Source organism: Arachis hypogaea, chromosome 16 (assembly GCF_003086295.3).
Source record: "Arachis hypogaea cultivar Tifrunner chromosome 16, arahy.Tifrunner.gnm2.J5K5, whole genome shotgun sequence".
NCBI classification, from domain to species: Eukaryota; Viridiplantae; Streptophyta; class Magnoliopsida; order Fabales; family Fabaceae; genus Arachis; species Arachis hypogaea.
This window is the reverse complement of record NC_092051.1, coordinates 68,400,862-68,418,724: the sequence shown is the minus strand read 5'-3', so window position 1 is coordinate 68,418,724 and position 17,863 is coordinate 68,400,862. Positions and strand designations below refer to the sequence as shown.

The 17,863-nt window shown below is 41.5% G+C and overlaps 19 non-coding genes and 8 pseudogenes across 19 annotated transcripts; all 27 read right to left on the bottom strand.

Moving 5' to 3' along the window:
- Nucleotides 1-8,086: 8,086 nt before the first annotated feature.
- LOC112759259 (5S ribosomal RNA) lies at nucleotides 8,087-8,205 on the bottom strand. Its single transcript, XR_003180038.1, has one exon. It is a non-coding gene; the product is annotated as a 5S ribosomal RNA (ribosomal RNA).
- A 180-nt stretch (nucleotides 8,206-8,385) lies between these two features.
- LOC112759645 (5S ribosomal RNA) lies at nucleotides 8,386-8,504 on the bottom strand (annotated as a pseudogene).
- Nucleotides 8,505-8,682: 178 nt separating this feature from the next.
- Nucleotides 8,683-8,801, bottom strand: LOC112759262 (5S ribosomal RNA). Its single transcript, XR_003180041.1, has one exon. It is a non-coding gene; the product is annotated as a 5S ribosomal RNA (ribosomal RNA).
- A 180-nt stretch (nucleotides 8,802-8,981) lies between these two features.
- LOC112759663 (5S ribosomal RNA) lies at nucleotides 8,982-9,100 on the bottom strand (annotated as a pseudogene).
- A 179-nt stretch (nucleotides 9,101-9,279) lies between these two features.
- On the bottom strand, nucleotides 9,280-9,398 carry LOC112759660 (5S ribosomal RNA; annotated as a pseudogene).
- Nucleotides 9,399-9,587: 189 nt separating this feature from the next.
- Nucleotides 9,588-9,706, bottom strand: LOC112762132 (5S ribosomal RNA). Its single transcript, XR_003182484.1, has one exon. It is a non-coding gene; the product is annotated as a 5S ribosomal RNA (ribosomal RNA).
- A 178-nt stretch (nucleotides 9,707-9,884) lies between these two features.
- Nucleotides 9,885-10,003, bottom strand: LOC112762326 (5S ribosomal RNA). The gene has a single exon (XR_003182666.1). It is a non-coding gene; the product is annotated as a 5S ribosomal RNA (ribosomal RNA).
- A 180-nt stretch (nucleotides 10,004-10,183) lies between these two features.
- LOC112759327 (5S ribosomal RNA) lies at nucleotides 10,184-10,302 on the bottom strand. Its single transcript, XR_003180098.1, has one exon. It is a non-coding gene; the product is annotated as a 5S ribosomal RNA (ribosomal RNA).
- Nucleotides 10,303-10,491: 189 nt separating this feature from the next.
- On the bottom strand, nucleotides 10,492-10,610 carry LOC112760940 (5S ribosomal RNA). Its single transcript, XR_003181352.1, has one exon. It is a non-coding gene; the product is annotated as a 5S ribosomal RNA (ribosomal RNA).
- A 184-nt stretch (nucleotides 10,611-10,794) lies between these two features.
- On the bottom strand, nucleotides 10,795-10,912 carry LOC112759445 (5S ribosomal RNA). Its single transcript, XR_003180195.1, has one exon. It is a non-coding gene; the product is annotated as a 5S ribosomal RNA (ribosomal RNA).
- A 193-nt stretch (nucleotides 10,913-11,105) lies between these two features.
- On the bottom strand, nucleotides 11,106-11,224 carry LOC112759401 (5S ribosomal RNA). The gene has a single exon (XR_003180158.1). It is a non-coding gene; the product is annotated as a 5S ribosomal RNA (ribosomal RNA).
- A 179-nt stretch (nucleotides 11,225-11,403) lies between these two features.
- LOC112759473 (5S ribosomal RNA) lies at nucleotides 11,404-11,522 on the bottom strand. Its single transcript, XR_003180216.1, has one exon. It is a non-coding gene; the product is annotated as a 5S ribosomal RNA (ribosomal RNA).
- A 179-nt stretch (nucleotides 11,523-11,701) lies between these two features.
- LOC112759744 (5S ribosomal RNA) lies at nucleotides 11,702-11,820 on the bottom strand (annotated as a pseudogene).
- A 189-nt stretch (nucleotides 11,821-12,009) lies between these two features.
- Nucleotides 12,010-12,128, bottom strand: LOC112759309 (5S ribosomal RNA). Its single transcript, XR_003180080.1, has one exon. It is a non-coding gene; the product is annotated as a 5S ribosomal RNA (ribosomal RNA).
- Nucleotides 12,129-12,316: 188 nt separating this feature from the next.
- Nucleotides 12,317-12,435, bottom strand: LOC112759251 (5S ribosomal RNA). The gene has a single exon (XR_003180030.1). It is a non-coding gene; the product is annotated as a 5S ribosomal RNA (ribosomal RNA).
- Nucleotides 12,436-12,624: 189 nt separating this feature from the next.
- LOC112759697 (5S ribosomal RNA) lies at nucleotides 12,625-12,743 on the bottom strand (annotated as a pseudogene).
- Nucleotides 12,744-12,922: 179 nt separating this feature from the next.
- Nucleotides 12,923-13,041, bottom strand: LOC112759509 (5S ribosomal RNA). Its single transcript, XR_003180246.1, has one exon. It is a non-coding gene; the product is annotated as a 5S ribosomal RNA (ribosomal RNA).
- Nucleotides 13,042-13,220: 179 nt separating this feature from the next.
- LOC112761924 (5S ribosomal RNA) lies at nucleotides 13,221-13,339 on the bottom strand. Its single transcript, XR_003182293.1, has one exon. It is a non-coding gene; the product is annotated as a 5S ribosomal RNA (ribosomal RNA).
- Nucleotides 13,340-13,536: 197 nt separating this feature from the next.
- On the bottom strand, nucleotides 13,537-13,660 carry LOC112759739 (5S ribosomal RNA; annotated as a pseudogene).
- Nucleotides 13,661-13,824: 164 nt separating this feature from the next.
- LOC112759657 (5S ribosomal RNA) lies at nucleotides 13,825-13,943 on the bottom strand (annotated as a pseudogene).
- A 183-nt stretch (nucleotides 13,944-14,126) lies between these two features.
- LOC112759285 (5S ribosomal RNA) lies at nucleotides 14,127-14,245 on the bottom strand. Its single transcript, XR_003180058.1, has one exon. It is a non-coding gene; the product is annotated as a 5S ribosomal RNA (ribosomal RNA).
- A 186-nt stretch (nucleotides 14,246-14,431) lies between these two features.
- On the bottom strand, nucleotides 14,432-14,550 carry LOC112762185 (5S ribosomal RNA). The gene has a single exon (XR_003182534.1). It is a non-coding gene; the product is annotated as a 5S ribosomal RNA (ribosomal RNA).
- A 180-nt stretch (nucleotides 14,551-14,730) lies between these two features.
- Nucleotides 14,731-14,849, bottom strand: LOC112762269 (5S ribosomal RNA). Its single transcript, XR_003182612.1, has one exon. It is a non-coding gene; the product is annotated as a 5S ribosomal RNA (ribosomal RNA).
- A 179-nt stretch (nucleotides 14,850-15,028) lies between these two features.
- On the bottom strand, nucleotides 15,029-15,147 carry LOC112762279 (5S ribosomal RNA). The gene has a single exon (XR_003182621.1). It is a non-coding gene; the product is annotated as a 5S ribosomal RNA (ribosomal RNA).
- Nucleotides 15,148-15,606: 459 nt separating this feature from the next.
- LOC112760962 (5S ribosomal RNA) lies at nucleotides 15,607-15,725 on the bottom strand. Its single transcript, XR_003181374.1, has one exon. It is a non-coding gene; the product is annotated as a 5S ribosomal RNA (ribosomal RNA).
- A 184-nt stretch (nucleotides 15,726-15,909) lies between these two features.
- Nucleotides 15,910-16,028, bottom strand: LOC112759330 (5S ribosomal RNA). The gene has a single exon (XR_003180100.1). It is a non-coding gene; the product is annotated as a 5S ribosomal RNA (ribosomal RNA).
- A 183-nt stretch (nucleotides 16,029-16,211) lies between these two features.
- On the bottom strand, nucleotides 16,212-16,328 carry LOC112759795 (5S ribosomal RNA; annotated as a pseudogene).
- Between the last annotated feature and the right edge of the window lie 1,535 nt (nucleotides 16,329-17,863).

Below are 17,863 nucleotides of genomic sequence, written 5' to 3'. Positions count from 1 at the left end.
CCACCTCCGAGTCATAGGAGATGGAGAGATTCATCTCAAGGGTCTATAGCTCAGTGGTAGAACATTTGACTGCAAATCAAGAAATCCCTGAGATGCCTCAAGGGATGCACTTTCCTCCACAGAACTTTTGGGAGAAAATCAACACCTCCCTAGGAGAACTGAGTTCCAAGATGGGACAACTAAGGGTGGAACATCAAGAGCACTCAATCATCCCCCATGAAATTAGAAAAGATCAAAGAGCTATGAGGGAGGAGCAACAAAGACAAGGAAGAGACATAGAAGAGCTCAAGGACATCATTGGTTCCTCAAGAAGAAAATGCCACCATCACTAACGTGGACTCATTCCTTGTTCTCAAATTTTCTGTTTTTCGTTTTCTTTATGTTAATGGCTTATCTATGTTAGTGTCTTATTACATGATCATTAATATTTAGCAACTTTTTCTTAAAGTTATGAATGTCCTATGAATCCATCACCTCTCTTAAATGAAAAATGTTTTTAATTCAAAAGAACAAGAAGTACATGAGTTTCGAATTTATCCTTGAACTTAGTTTAATTATATTGATGTAGAGATAATACTTTTTGTTTTTTGAATGAATGCTTGAACAGTGCATATGTCTTTTTAAAATTGGTGTTTTAGAATGTTAAATATGTTGGCTCTTAAAAGAATGATGACAAGGAGACATGTTATTTGATAATCTGAAAAATCATCAAAATGATTCTTGAAGCAAGAAAAAGCAGTGAATACAAAAGCTTGCAGAAAAAAAAATGGCAAAAAAAAAATAGAAAAAGAAAAAGCAAGCAGAAAAAGCCAAAAGCTCTTAAAACCAAAAGGCAAGAGCAAAAAGCCAATAACCCTTAAAACCAAAAGGCAAGGATAAATAAAAAGGATCAAAGGCTTTGAGCATCAGTGGATAGGAGGGCCTAAAGGAATAAAATCCTGGCCTAAGCGGCTAAACCAAGCTTTCCCTAACCATGTGCTTGTGGCATGAAGGTGTTAAGTAAAAACTTGAGACTGAGCGGTTAAAGTCAAGGTCCAAAGAAAAAGAAGAGTGTGCTTAAGAACCCTGGACACCTTTAATTGGGGACTTTAGCAAAGCTGAGTCACAATCTGAAAAGGTTCACCCAATTATGTGTCTGTGGCATTTATGTATCCGGTGGTAATACTGGAAAACAAAGTGCTTAGGGCCACGGCCAAGACTCATAAAGTAGCTGTGTTCAAGAATCAACATACTGAACTAGGAGAATCAATAACACTATCTAAATTCTAAGTTCCTATAGATGCCAATCATTCTGAACTTCAATGGATAAAGTGAGATGTCAAAACTATTCAAGAGGCAAAAAGCTACAAGTCCCGCTCATCTGATTGGAGCTATGTTTCATTGATATTTTGGAATTTATAGTATATTCTCTTCTTTTTATCCTATTTGATTTTCAGTTGCTTGGGGACAAGCAACAATTTAAGTTTGGTATTGTGATGAGCGGATAATTTATACGCTTTTTGGCATTATTTTTAGTATGATTTTAGTAGGATCTAGTTAATTTTAGGGATGTTTTTATTAGTTTTTATGTTAAATTCACATTTCTGGACTTTACTATAAGTTTGTGTATTTTTCTGTGATTTCAGGTATTTTCTGGCTGAAATTGAGGGACTTGAGCAAAAATCAGATTCAGAGGTAGAAGAAGGACAGGTGATGCTGTTGGATTCTGACCTCTCTGCACTCAAAGTAAATTTTTTGGAGCTACAGAACTCAAAATGGCGTGCTTCCAGTTGCGTTAGAAAGTAGACATCCAGGGCTTTCCAGCAATATATAATAGTCCATACTTCAGCCGAGTTTAGATGACACAAAAGGGCGTTGAACGCCAGTTCTACGCTGCAATCTGGAGTTAAACGCCAGAAACACGTCACGAACCAGAGTTGAACGCCAAAAACACGTTACAACTTGGCGTTCAACTCCAAAAGAAGCCTCTGCACGTGTAAACTTCAAGCTCAGTCCAAGCACACACCAAGTGGGCCCCGAAATTGGATTTATGCATCAATTACTTACTTTTGTAAACCCTAGTAGCTAGTTTAGTATAAATAGGACTTTTTACTATTGTATTTAGATCTTATGATTTTTAGTTGAGCTTTGGATCATATTGATCACGTATGGGGGCTGGCCATTCGGCCATGCCTGGACCTTCATCACTTATGTATTTTCAACGGTAGAGTTTCTACACACCATAGATTAAGGTGTGGAGCTCTGCTGTTCCTCATGAATTAATACAAAGTACTACTGTTTTTCTATCCAATTCAACTTATTCCGCTTCTAAGATATCCATTTGCACTTCAACATGAATGTGGTGATCGTGACAGTCATCATCATTCCCTATGAACACGTGCCTGACAACCACTTCCGTTCTACCTTAGATTGAATGAGTATCTCTTGGATTCCTTAGCTAGAATCTTCGTGGTATAAGTTAGAACCCATGGATGGCCATTCCTGAGATCCGGAAAGTCTAAACCTTGTCTGTGGTATTCCGAGTAGGATCTGGGAAGGGATGGCTGTGACGAGCTTCAAACTCGCAAGTGTTGGGCGTAGTGACAGACGCAAAAGGATCAATGGATCCTATTCCAGTATGATCGAGAACCGACAGATGATTAGCCATGCAGTGACAGCACATTGGACCATTTTCACTGAGAGGACAGGATGTAGCCATTGACAACGATGATGCCTGACATACAGCTTGCCATGGAAAGGAGTAGGATTGGTTGGATGAAGACAGCAGGAAAGCAGAGGTTCAGAGGAACGAAAGCATCTCTATACGCTTATCTGAAATTCTCACCAATGAATTACATAAGTATCTCTATCCTATTTTATGTTTTATTTATCTTTTAATTATGAAAACTCTACAACCATTTGAATCCGCCTGACTGAGATTTACAAGGTGACCATAGCTTGCTTCAAGCCGACAATCTCCGTGGGATCGACCCTTACTCACGTAAGGTTTTATTACTTGGACGACCCAGTGCACTTGCTGGTTAGTTGTATCGAAATTGTGACAAATTATGAATTAAGATTAGAGTACCAAGTTTTTGGAGGCATTACCAGGGATCACAATTTCGTGCACCACCTACCCCCTGCCACCACGAACAGCCACCCACCACCGTGCCAACCACTCTGTTCCGCCACTACACCACTGTGCCCCCTCCCAGTGCCACACCACACCCCCGCCATCTCTCTGTTCCCTAGCTTCATTCATACACCTACCAGGTTCCGCCGAATGCCATTTTTCTTTCATTCGTAGTTAGTTGCATATTTTTCCAATTATGTTCAAATTATGCTAGTTAGAGATGCATGTTTGTAGTGGATTCTAGGTGGTTTGGTAGCTAGGATGTGGTTAGTGGATTTAGGCCTGATTAATTACGCTGTTCTTGCTACTTGTTTTATAATTTTCGTAATTCTGCTGTTGCTGTGATGTTAGTACTATTCATATGCTGTTCTTTACTGTTTCATGCTGCTTTTTACACTGTTTTTTCATGTTCATATTCCGTATATGTAATTGCAGCTTTATTTTAATTTATATGACCTATTTTGCTTGCTGTTTATTACCCGGGAACATCCAATTTTTGTCGGAATGCTGCCCAATTTTCTGTAAATTATTTTTATTTTCATTCATATTTTGGTTTTGGCAATTTGAATTTGACATTACTTAGCTTTTCCAAAACCACTTCATGAATGCACGGGAAAGCATTCATATTCCTTTCGATTTTCTGGTTAATAAATTGCACTTTTGATGATTCGGTTTTAATTTTTTGATATTTTTATATCTTTATGAATCATCATCACTAAGCTGATATTTTTGAATATGAGTTGACCAGTCTTTAAATTTATGAATTTCTTGTTAACTTAAGAAACAATTATCAATGGCACTTACTTTGATTTTTTTCTCCTAACTCACTGCTTTCCACTTTTTCACTTTTCACCACTTTTGACTTTCTAACTTCTCCATTTGCTTTTTAACTAACTCCTTCAACTTTTTACTTCATGGCATGATTATTATTTTTCCTAATTAACAGGAATTCTACTTATAACATATTTTGATTTGTAATTTCTCATCTCAGCTTTTTAACTCTGAAACAATCCAAAATGCACAATTATTCAACTCACTTCATAATTCTACTACTCCTTTGCCACTATGCGCTTATCTTGTTATTTGCCTACTTGTTTTCCTGTTTTTATTATATCCTAGATTTCTATTTTTCAGGATGTCTAACCCTCAAAGAAAAGGAAAAGGCAAGGCTACCACTGGTAAAAGGAATAGAGGTGAATCCTCTATGTCCATCCTGGACATTATGCATGATGACTCCTTGCGGGAAAAGCACTTTACCCTGCAGGAGAAGGCTGACCAGCTCCTCCCTGCCAATGATCCCATTAAATTTGCAAACAGATATTGTGAGCTCAAGTATCCGGTGTTTGCCACCTCTAGAAATCTGTACCTGGAGAGGACTCTGAAAATTCCAGAAGAACTACAGCAGTACACCTCCGATCAGATCAAACAAAGGGGCTGGTTCTTCTTGGAGAGAAATTTGACAGAGGTCAATGATTCCTGGCCGCAGATGCAGAGATTCCTATCCCGTCAGAGCCTCCACTACAGCAGATAGATCCTCCTACCCTCATCCAGTCTGCAGATCCTCAGGCCACCACCGAGACTCCAGTAGCCCATCCTTCCAGTGATGACACTCCTTCACACCCAGCTTGAGTGAGCATCGAGGACGATGCTTTAGTTTAAGTGTGGGGAGGTCGCCATCTCTGGCATATCTTTTTGGTGAATCACTACAGACTCTTTTATTTTATTTTGGTTATTTTTCTGTATTTTTATCTTTATTTTTATTTTTATCTTTCAGTACTTGTACACTATTCTTTTGCTGTATTTTTACTCTATTTTCGCATTTTGCACTTTAGTTTATACCTTAGCCAATTAGTTTAGTTTGCAATTCTAAACTTATTAGTTATAGAATATGTGGATTAATTAGTATAGTTTACCCTTTTAGCATATGATAATTTGGTTTAATTGAAAAAAAAAGGAGTAAACTAGAGACTTTAGTAATCAAAAACAATCCACACACCTTGTATATATAGCATTATATGTTAGTTAGTTAACAACATTTCATCAAGGAGGAACACTAAAACTTTAAAGCCACCCAAGAAATTTTACATTAAGAATAATGGGAACTCTTAATTTCTACTTACATGACATGTATAACTGATATATGATTTTTGAGCTAGAAAACACACAGCCTGTGAGTTTTGAGCTTAATTGTATGGTTACATTCAAACCATAAATTTCATTCCTGTGTGTTTTGTCCTTCTTTTTATTCTGATGTTCTTTGCTTTGTTTTAATCTATATGTCCAATATAGAATATAGATACATACTAAGAGATGATTGAGGCCATTGCTTGAAATATTTGCTCACTTATCCCAAATTAGCCTACCTTTTACATCACCCTTGTTAGCCCCCTTGAGCTTTTTAATCCCCTCATGTTCTATAAACCACATTACTAGCCTTAAGCAGAAAAACAAAATAAAAATTCCAAGTTGAATCCTTGGTTAGCTTAAGATAGAAATTGGGTATTGTTTAAGTGTAAGGAACTTTATGGGAACATGGATGATAGAAACAAAGGTGGAAAGTTAAAAAGAATAAAGATATTTCAAAATAAAAATTTGGGAAGCATGCTCATGTGAAATCAAAACAATTGAATTACCATGTGCATTAAAAAAAATTTATTATTTACATTTTCGGTATTTAATTAAGGGGATGCAAAAATTCCCCAATTGCAAAAATAAAAGAATCAATGCACTTGGGATAAAATTAAAGTTAATGCATGAGCTTGCAAAACAAAGTGAGAAAGTTTGGGAAAATAGGTTAAGAAACTTGGAATTACAAAATATCTATGTTAGGTGAGATCTTAGACTAATCAAGGATTCACTTATTAGCTCACTTAGCCTTATACATATACCCTTACCTTTACCTTGACCCCATTACAACCTTGAAAAAGACCTCATGATTTTTGTATGCCTATGTTCTATAATTGTTGATTGGTTAGATGAAGAATAAAGTTATAGAAAGTAAGGATAAAAAGAAGAATAGAGTGATTAACCCAATAAACACTGAGTGACTAGAGAGTAAACACAAAATCCAGTGAGGGTTCAATAGCTCATCACCATATATCTCTGCTTAAATTGTTAATTGTCTTGCAAGTTTGTAAAATATTTTTTACCCATCTCAATTGTAAAAGTGCTTTAACATTATCTAGGGTTTGGCTATGGATATATGATGCCGTAAGAATGTGAATTAATTTAACTACATGTAAGTTTTATATACAAGTGAATAACAATTAGAATTGCATGATTCATTTAGGTAGTTTGCATTTAGAATAGATTGCATTGCATGAGATTCCACCTCTTTAACCTTACCTTACCCTTTATCTTGGACTTAGCATGAAGACATGCTATTGTTTAAGTGTGGGGAGGTTGATAAACCCATATTTTATGATATATATTGTACTTAATTTAAGTGATTTATTCAACCCTTCACCCACTTATTCATGTAAATTGCATGTTTTACTTTCCCTTCCTTATTATGTAAAATATATGAATAACATGTTTCCTATGCTTTAAAAATAATTATTTTAATTACCCTTTATTACCATTCGATGCCGTGATTTGTGTGTTGAGTAGTTTTAGATCTTCTAAGACAGAAATAACTTAAAGGATGAAAAAGGAAACATACAAAAATGGAAGGAAAGCACAAAATGGAGTTTTTGAAGAAATTGGCAGCGACGCGAACGCGTGACTGACGCGGACACGCACCATGAGCAGAACACAGATGATGCGGACGCATGACCGAAGCGAATGCGTGATAAGGAAAACTCCAGATGACGCGACCGCGTGACCCGCGCGGACGCGTGACAGACGCCACGCACCATAAATTACAGAAAACGCTTCCAGCGATTTTTGAAACCTTTTTTGGCCCAGATCTAAGTCCAGAAGGCACAGATTAGAGGATTAGAATTCCTCTTAAAGGATTAGAATTCCTTTTACTTTATATTTCTCTTTTACTTTCAGTTATTTTAATGTTATCCTTTAATTACTTTTATTGCCAATTTGGCTTATGAACCATTCATGTTTAGATTTAATTTTCTATTTAATATAATTTGAGGTATTCCAGAATTATGACTGCTTTCCTTTATTTACATTAATAATTTAGATTTTTTCCTTTTGGCTTTGGTTGATTAATTGGTAACTCTTGAGTTGTCAAACTCATCGTGATTGATAACTGATATCCTTGCACATCTAATTTAAATCCCTATAACTCTAGTCTTTTCTTAGGAATTAACTAGGACTTTAGGCGTTAAATTGATTTACCCACTCAACTTACCTTAATAGTTAGAGGTTGACTTAGTGGAGAGCAAAATATAATTCTTATCACCATTGATAAGAACAACTAGGATAGGACTTCCGAATTTTCATACCTTGCCAAGAGTTTATTTTACAGTTGTTTATTTATTTTATTTGTCATTTAAATTATTTGTTCCTTACTTTCAAAACCCCAATTTACAAAACTCATAACCAATAATATGAACATACCTCCCTGCAGTTCCTTGAGAAGACGACCCGAGGTTTAAATACTTCGGTTATTAATTTTAAAGGGGTTTGTTACTTGTGACAACCAAAACGTTTGTAAGAAAGGAATTCTTGTCGGTCTAGAAGCTATACCTACAATGGAAATTTATTTGTGAAAATTCTAGATCGCAAGAGTGTTTCGTTCTTCAAGGTCACCCATCCTAGTACTACTCTCACCCAAGCACGCTTAACTGCGGAGTTCTGATGGATCCGGTGCATTAATGTTGGTATGATCGCACCTATTAAAGTATGCGCACATAATTATCATAAGCATGTGTCGAGACGTAAGGTAAGTCGAGCTGCAAAGCCCTGCGGGCCCGTGGGAGCTTGCTGAAAATCAGGTCATTAAGGCTCGCTTTAGCTAAACTATTTAAGATAGCGTCGTTTAAAGAACGAGGGTAAGCACAACGTAAAAAAAAAGAGGTGCAACACGAGGACTTCCCAAGAGGTCACCCATTCTATTACCACTCTCGCACAAGCACGCTTAACGGCGGAGTTCTGATGGGATCCAGTGCATTAGTGCTGGTATGATCGCACCTATTAAAGTATGCGCACACAATTATCATAAGCATGTGTCGCGACATAGGTTAAGTCGAGCTGTGAAGCCCTGCGGGACCGTGAGAGCTTGCCGGAAATAAGGTCATTAGGGCTCGCTTTAGCTAAATAATTCAAGATAGCGTCGTTTAAAGAACGAGGGTAAGAACGACGTAAAAAAAAAAGAGGTGCAACACGAGGTCTTCCCAGAAGGTCACCCATCCTAGTACTACTATTGCCCAAGCACGCTAAACGCCAGAGTTTTGATGGGATCCGGTAAATTAGTGCTGGTATGATCGCACCTATTAAAGTATGCGCACACAATTATCATGAGAATGTGTAGCGACATAGGGTAAGTCGAGCTGCGAAGCCCTGCGGGCCCGTGGGAGCTTGCTGGAAATCAGGTCATTAAGGCTCGCTTTAGCTAAACTATTCAAGATAGCGTCGTTTAAAGAAAGAGGGTAAGAACGACATAAAAAAAACAGGTGCAACATGAGGACTTCCCAGGAGGTCAACCATCATAGTACTTCTCTCGCCCAAGCATGCTTAACTGCGGAGTTTTGATGGGATCCGGTGCATTAGTGCTGGTATGATCGCACCTATTAAAGTATGCGCACACAATTATCATAAGAATGTGTCGCGACGTAGGGTAAGTCGAGCTGCGAAGCCATGCGGTCCCGTGGGAGCCTGCCGGAAATCAGGTCATTAAGGCTCGCTTTAGCTAAACTATTCAAGATAGCATCGTTTAAAAAAAGAGGGTAAGAACGACGTAAAAAAAAAAGAGGTGAAACATGAGGACTTCCCAGGAGGTCACCCATCCTAGTATTACTCTTGCCCAAGCACGCTTTATGGTGGAGTTCTGATGGGATCCGGTGCAATAGTGCTGGTATGATCGCACCTATTAAAGTATGCACACACAATTATCATAAGCATGTGTCGCGATATAGGGTAAGTCGAGCTGCGAAGCCCTGCGCGCCTGTGGGAGCTTGCCGAAAATCAAGTCAATAAGGCTCGATTTAGCTAAACTATTCAAGATAGCATCGTTTAAAAAATGAGGGTAAGAACGACGTAAAAAAAAACAGGTGCAACACGAGGACTTCCATGGATGTCACCTATCCTTGTACTACTCTCGCCCTAGCACGCTTAACTGCGGAGTTCTATTGGGATCCGGTGCAATAGTGCTTGTATGAACGCACCTATTAAAGTATGTGCACACAATTAGCATAAGCATGTGTCGCGACGTAGGGTAAGTTCAGCTGCGACGCCTTAGGAGCCCGTGGGAGCTTGCCGGAAATCAGGTCATTAAGGCTCGCTTTAGCTAAACTGTTCAAGATAGCATTATTTAAAGAACGAGGGTAAGCACGACGTAAAAAAAGAAAAAGAAAAAGAGGTGCAACACGAGGACTTCCCAGGAGGTCACCTATCCTAGTACTACTCTCGCCCAAGCACGCTTAACTACGTAGTTCTGATGGGATCCTGTGCATTAGTGCTGGTATGATCGCACCTATTAAAGTATGCGCACAAAATCATCATAAGCATGTGTCGCGACGTAGGGTAAGTCGAGCTGCGAAACCCTGCGGGCCCGTGGTAGTTGCCGGAAATCAAAATATTAAGGCTCGCTTTAGCTAAAGTATCCAAGATAGCGTCGTTTAAAGAACGAGGGTAAGCACGACGTAAAAAAAAAGAGGTGCAACACGAGGACTTCCCAGGAGGTCACCCATCCTACTACTGCTCTCGCCCATGCACGCTTAATTGCTGAGTTCTAATGGGATCCGGTGCATTAGTGCTGGTATGAACGCACCTATTAAAGTATGCGCACACAATTATCATAAGCATGTGTCGCGATATAAGGTAAGTCGAGCTGCGAAGCCCTGCGCGCCCGTGGGAGCTTGCCGGAAATCAAGTCATTAAGGCTCGATTTAGCTAAACTATTCAAGATAGCGTCGTTTAAAAAATGAGGGTAAGAACGACGTAAAAAAAAAACAGGTGCAACACGAGGACTTCCATGGATGTCACCTATCCTAGTACTACTCTCGCCCTAGCACGCTTAACTGCGGAGTTCTATTGGGATCCGGTGCAATAGTGCTGGTATGAACGCACCTATTAAAGTATGCGCACGCAATTAGCATAAGCATGTGTCGCGACGTAGGGTAAGTTTAGCTGCGAAGCCTTGGGGGCCCGTGGGAGCTTGCCGGAAATCAGGTCATTAAGGCTCGCTTTAGCTAAACTGTTCAAGATAGCGTTATTTAAAGAACGAGGGTAAGCACGACGTAAAAAAAGAAAAAGAAAAAGAGGTGCAACACGAGGACTTCCCAGGAGGTCACCCATCCTAGTACTACTCTCGCCCAAGCACGCTTAACTGCGTAGTTCTGATGGGATCCTGTGCATTAGTGCTGGTATGATCGCACCTATTAAAGTATGCGCACAAAATTATCATAAGCATGTGTCGCGACGTAGGGTAAGTCAAGCTGCGAAACCCTGCGGGCCCGTGGTAGTTGCCGGAAATCAAAATATTAAGGCTCGCTTTAGCTAAAGTATCCAAGATAGCGTCGTTTAAAGAACGAGGGTAAGCACGACGTAAAAAGAAAGAAAATGAGGTGCAACACGAGGACTTCCCAGGAGGTCACCCATCCTAGTACTACTCTGCCCAAGCACGCTTAACTGCGGACTTCTGATAGGATCCGGTTCATTAGCGCTGGTATGATCGCACCTAATAAATTATGCGCACACAATTATCATAAGCATGTCTCGCGACGTAGGGTAAGTCAAGCTGCGAAGCCCTGCGGCCTCGTGGGAGCCTGCTGGAAATCAGGTCATCAAGGCTTGCTTTAGCTAATCTTTTCAAGATATCCTCGTTTAAGGAACCAAGGTAAGCACGACGTAAAAAAAAAAAAAAAAAGAAAAAGAGGTGCAACACGAGGAGTTTCCAGGAGGTCACCCATCATAGTACTACTCTCGCCCAAGCACGTTTAACTGCAGAGTTCTGATGGAATCCAGTGCATTAGCGTTGATATGATCGCACCTGTTAAAGTTTGCGCACAAAATTATCATAAGCATGTGACACGACGTAGGGTAAGTTCAGCTGTGAAGCCCTGCGGGCCCGTGGGGGCCTACCGGAAATCAGGGCATTAAGACCTGCTTTAAGTAAACTATTCATGATAGCGTAGTTTAAAGAACGAGGGTAAGCACGATGTAAAAAAAAAGAGGTGCAACACGAGGACTTCCCAGGAGGTCACCCATCCTACTACTGCTCTCGCCTATGCACGCTTAATTGCTGAGTTCCAATGGGATCCGGTGCATTAGTGCTGGTATGAACGCACCTATTAAAGTATGCGCACACAATTATCATAAGCATGTGTCGCGATATAAGGTAAGTCGAGCTGCGAAGCCCTGCGCGCCCGTGGGAGCTTGCCGGAAATCAAGTCATTAAGGCTCGATTTAGCTAAACTATTCAAGATAGCGTCGTTTAAAAAATGAGGGTAAGAACGACGTAAAAAAAAACAGATGCAACACGAGGACTTCCAAGGATATCATCTATCCTAGTACTTCTCTCGCCCAAGCATGCTTAACTGCGGAGTTCTATTGAGATCCGGTGCAATAGTGCTGGTATGAACGCTCCTATTAAAGTATGCGCACACAATTAGCATAAGCATGTGTCGCGACGTAGGGTAAGTTCAGCTGCGAAGCCTTGCGGGCCCGTGGGAGCTTGCCGGAAATCAGGTCATTAAGGCTCGCTTTAGATAAACTATTCAAGATAGCGTTATTTATAGAACGAGGGTAAGCACGACGTAAAAAAAGAAAAAGAAAAAGAGGTGCAACACGAGGATTTCCCAGGAGGTCACCCATCCTAGTCCTACTCTCGCCCAAGCACGCTTAACTGCGTAGTTCTGATAGGATCCTGTGCATTAGTGCTGGTATGATCGCACCTATTAAAGTATGCGCACAAAATTATCATAAGCATGTGTCGCGACATAGGGTAAGTCGAGCTGCGAAACCCTGCGGGCCCGTGGTAGTTGCCGGAAATTAAATCATTAAGGCTCGCTTTAGCTAAAGTATCCAAGATAGCGTCGTTTAAAGAACGAGGGTAAGCACGGTGTAAAAAAAAAAAAAGAAAATGAGGTGCAACACGAGAACTTCCCAGGAGGTCACCCATCCTAGTACTACTCTCGCCCAAGCACGCTTAACTGCGGACTTCTGATAGGATCCGGTTCATTAGCGCTAGTATGATAGCACCTAATAAAGTATTCGCACACAATTATCGTAAGCATGTGTCGCGACGTAGGGTAAGTCGAGCTGCGAAGCCCTGCGGGCCCGTGGGAGCCTGCCGGAAATCAGGTCATCAAGGCTTGCTTTAGCTAATCTATTCAAGATATCCTCGTTTAAGGAACCAAGGTAAGCACGACGTAAAAAAAAAAAAAGAAAAAGAGGTGCAACATGAGGACTTTCCAGGAGGTCACCCATCCTAGTACTACTCTAGCCCAAGCACACTTAACTGCAGAGTTCTAATGGAATCCAGTGCATTAGCGTTGATATGATCGCACCTGTTAAAGTATGCGCACACAATTATCATAAGCATGTGTCACGACGTAGGGTAAGTTAAGCTGTGAAGCCTTGCGGGCCCGTGGGGGCCTACTGGAAATCAGGGCATTAAGACTCACTTTAAGTAAACTATTCAGGATAGCGTAGTTTAAAGAACGAGGGTAAGCACGATGTAAAAAAAAAGAGGTGCAACACGAGGACTTTCCAGGAGGTCACCCATCCTACTACTGCTCTCGCCTATGCACCCTTAATTGCTGAGTTCTAATGGGATCCGGTGCATTAGTGCTGGTATGAACGCACCTATTAAAGTATGCCCACATAATTATCATAAGCATGTTTCGTGACATAAGGTAAGTCGAGCTGCGAAGCTCTGCGGTCCCGTTGGAGCTTGTCAGAAATCAGCTCATTAAGGCTCGCTTTAGCTAAACTATTCAAGATACCGTCGTTTAAAGAACGAGGGTAAGAACGACATAAAAAAAAAGAGGTGCAACACGAGGACTTCCCAGGAGGTCACCCATCCTAGTACAATTCTCGCCCAAGCACGCTTAATTGCGGAGTTCTGTTGGGATCCGGTGCAATAGTGCTGGTATGATCGCACCTACTAAAGTATGCGCACACAATTATCATAAGCATGTGTCGCGACGTAGGGTAAGTCGAGCTGCGAAGCCCTGCGGGCCCGTGGGAGCTTGCCGGAAATAAGGTCATTAAGGCTCGCTTTAGGTAAAGTATTCAAGATAGCGTTGTTTAAAGAACGAGGGTAAGTACGACGTAAAAAAGAAAAAAAAAAAAAAGAAAAAGAGGTGCAACATGAGGACTTTCCAGGAGGGGAGGTCACCCATCCTAGTACTACTCTCGCCCATGCACACTTAACTGCAGAGTTCTGATGGGATCCGGTGCATTAGTGCTGGTTTGATCGTATCTATTAAAGTATGCACACACAGTTATCATAAGCATGTGTCGCGATGTAGGGTAAGTCGAGCTGCGAAGCCTGCCAAAAATCAGGTCATTACGGCTCGCTTTGGCTAAATTACTCAAGATAGCGTTGTTTAAAGAACGAGGGTAAGCATGACGTAAAAAAAATTAAAGAGGTTCAACATGAGGACTTCCTAGGAGGTCACCCATCGAAGTAGTACTCTCGCCTAAGCACACTTAACTGCGGAGTTCTGACCGGATCCGGTGCATTAGTGCTGGTATGATCGCACCTATTAAAGCATGCGCACACAATTATCATAAGCATGTGTCGCGACGTAGGGTAAGTAGAGTTGTGAAGCCCTACGGGGCCCGTGGGAACTTGCCGAAAATCAGTTCATTAAGGCTCGATTTAGCTAAAATATTCGAGATAGTGTCGTTTAAAGAACGCGGGTAAGCACGACGTAAAAAAATAAAAGAGGTGCAACACGAGGACTTCCCAGGAGGTCACCCATCCTAGTACTACTCTCTCCCAAACACGCTTAACTGCGGAGTTCTGATGAGATCCGGTGTATTAGTGCTAGTATGATCGTATCTATTAAAGTATGCGCACACAATTATCATAAGAATGTGTCGCGACGTAGGGTAAGTCGAGCTGCGAAGCCCTTCGGGCCCGTGGGAGCCTGCCGGAAATCTGGTCATTGCGGCTCGCTTTAACTAAACTATTCAAGATAGCGTTGTTTAAAGAACGAGGGTAAGCATGACGTTAAAAAAAAAATTAAAGAGGTGCAACACAAGGACTTCCCAGGAGGTCACCTATCCTAGTACTACTTTCGTCCAAGCACGCTTAACTGTGGAGTTCTGATGGGATCCGGTGCATTAGTGCTGGTATGATCACACCTATTAAAGTATGCACACACAATTATCATAAGCATGTGTCGCGACGTAGGGTAAGTCGAGCTGCGAAGCCCTGCGGGGCCCGTGGGGCCTGCCAGAATTTAGATCATTAAGGCTCGCTTTAGCTAAACTATTCAAGATAGCCTCGTTTAAAGAGCGAGGGTTAGCAGGATGTAAAAAAAAAAGAGGTGCAACACGAGGACTTCCCAGGAGGTCAACCATCCTAGTACTACTGTCACCCAAGCACGCCTAACTACGGAGTTCTGATGGGATCCGGTGCATTAGTGCTGGTATGATCGCACCTACTAAAGTATGCGCACACAATTATCATAAGAATGTGTCACGACTTAGGGTAAGTCGAGCTGCGAAGCCCTGTGGGGCCTGTGGGAACTTGCCAAAAATCAGTTCCTTAAGGCTTGCTTTAGCTAAACTATTCGAGATAGCATCGTTTAAAGAACGACGGTAAGAACGACGTAAAAAAAAAAGGTGCAACACGAGGACTTCGCAGTAGGTCACCCATCCTAGTAATACTCTCGCCCAAGCACGCTTAACTACGGAGTACTGATGGGATCCGTTGCATTAGTGCCGGTATGATCGCACCTATTAAAGTATGCACACACAATTATCGTAAGCATGTGTCGCAACGTAGGGTAAGTCGAGCTACGAAGCCCTACGGGGCCCGTGGGAGCCTGCCAAAAATCAGGTCGTTAAGGCTCGCTTTAGCTAAACTATTCAAGATAGCATCGTTTAAACAACGGGGGTAACCACGACGTAAAAAAAAGGGTGCAACACATCACCCAACCTAGTACTACTCTCGCCTAAGCACGCTTAACTGCGGAGTTATGATGGGATCTGGTGCATTAGTGCTGGTATGATTGCACCTATTAAAGTATGCGCACACAATTATCATAAGCATGTGTCGCGACGTAGGGTAAGTCGAGCTGCGAAGCCCTGTGGGGTGCATCGGAACTTGCCGAAAATCAGTTCATAAGGCTCGCTTTAGCTAAACTATTCGAGATAGCGTCGTTTAAAAAATGCGGGAAGGCACGGCGTAAAAAAAAGGGGTGCAACACGAGGACTTCGCAGGAGGTCACCCATCCTTGTACTACTCTCGCCCAAGCACGCTTAACTGCGGAGTTCTGATGGGATCCGGTGCATTAGTGCTGGTATAATCGCATCTATTAAAGTATACGCACACAATTATCATAAGCATGTCTCACGATGTAGGGTAAGTCGAGCTGCGAAGCCCTGCGGGCTCGTGGGAGCCTGCCGAAAATTAGTTCATTACGGCTCGCTTTAGCTAAACTATTCAAGATAGCGTTGTTTAAAGAACGAGGGTAAGCATGACGTAAAAAAAAATTAAAGAGGTGCAACACAAGGACTTCCCAGGAGGTCACCCATCCTAGTACTACTTTCGTCCAGACATGCTTAACTGTGGAGTTCTGATGGGATCCGGTGCATTAGTGCTAGTATGATCACACCTATTAAAGTATGCACACACAATTATCATAGGCATGTGTCGCGACGTAGGGTAAGTCGAGCTGCGAAGCCCTGTGGGGCCCGTGGGGGCCTGCCGGAAATTAGGTCATTAAGGCTCGCTTTAGCTAAACTATTCAAGATAGCGTCGTTTTATTCAACGAGGGTTAGCACGACGTAAAAAAAAAAAGAGGTGTAACACGAGGACTTCCAAGAGGTCACCATTGAAGTAGTACTCTCGCCTAAGCACGCCTAACTGTGGAGTTCTGATGGGATCCGGTGCATTAGTGCTGGTATGATCGTACCTATTAAAGTATGCACACACAATTATCATAAGCATGTGTCGCAACGTAAGGTAAGTCGAGCTGCGAAGCCCTGTTGGGCCTTTGGGGGCCTGTCGGAAATTAGGTCATTAAGGCTCGCTTTAGCTAAACTATTCAAGATAGCGTCGTTTAAACAACGAGGGTTAGCACGACGTAAAAAAAAAGAGGTGCAACACGAGGGCTTCTGGTGCACGAAATCGTGATTGTTCATTCCTTGGTAATGGCGCCAAAAACTTAATACGCACGTTCATAATCTGAGTTCTTTTCACAACTTCGCACAACTAACCAGCAAGTGCACTGGGTCGTCCAAGTAATAAACCTTACATGAGTAAGGGTCGATCCCACGGAGATTGTTGGCTTGAAGCAAGCTATGGTCACTTTGTAAATCTCAGTCAGGCGGATTCAAATGGTTATAGAGTTTTAATAATTAAAAGATAAACAAAACATAAAATAAAGATAGAGATACTTATGTAATTCATTGGTGAGAATTTCAGATAAGCGTATGGAGATGCTTTGTTCCTTCTGAATCTCTGCTTTCCTACTGCCTTCATCCAATCCTTCATACTCCTTTCCATGGCAAGCTGTATGTTGGGCATCACCGTTGTCAATGGCTACATCCCGTCCTCTCAGTGAAAATGGTCTAAATGCGCTGTCACCGCACGGCTAATCATCTGTCGGTTCTCGATCATGCTAGAATAGGATTCCGTAATCCTTTTCTGTCTGTCACTACGCCCAGCACTCGCGAGTTTGAAGCTCGTCACAGCCATCCCTTCCCAGATCCATCTCGGAATACCACAGACAAGGTTTAGACTTTCCGGATCTCAAGAATGGCCGCCAATAATTCTAGCCTATACCACGAAGACTCTGATCGTAGATCAGGAGGCTAAGAGATATGCATTCAAGCTTGTTTTCATGTAGAACAGAAGTGTTTGTCAGGCACGCGTTCATAGGTGAGAATGGTGATGACCGTCACATAATCATCACATTCATCATGTTCTTGTGTGCGAATGAATATCTTAGAGAAGAAATAGGCTTGAGTTGAATAGAAAAACAATAGTACTTTGCATTAATTCATGAGGAACAGCAGAGCTCCACACCTTAATCTATGGTGTGTAGAAACTCCACCGTTGAAAATACATAAGTGATAATAGTGTTCATTGGCTTCGGCCCCAGAGAGGGAACCAGAATAACCAAGACCCTAAAGGTGGTCAAAAGACTCTTAATACAATAGTAAAAAGTCTTATTTATACTAAACTAGTTACTAGAGTTTACAGAAATGAGTAAATGATGTAGAAATCCACTTCTGGACCCACTTGGTGTGTGCTTGGGCTGAGCATTGAAGCATTTACGTGTAGAAGTCTACCTTGGAGTTGAACGCCAGTTTATAACTTGTTTCTGGTGTTTAACTCTGCTTTGCAACTTGTTTCTGGCGTTTAACGCCAGAATAGGGCAGAAAGCTGGCGTTAAACGCCAGTTTGTGTCAACTAAACTTGGGCAAAATATAAACTATTATATTTTG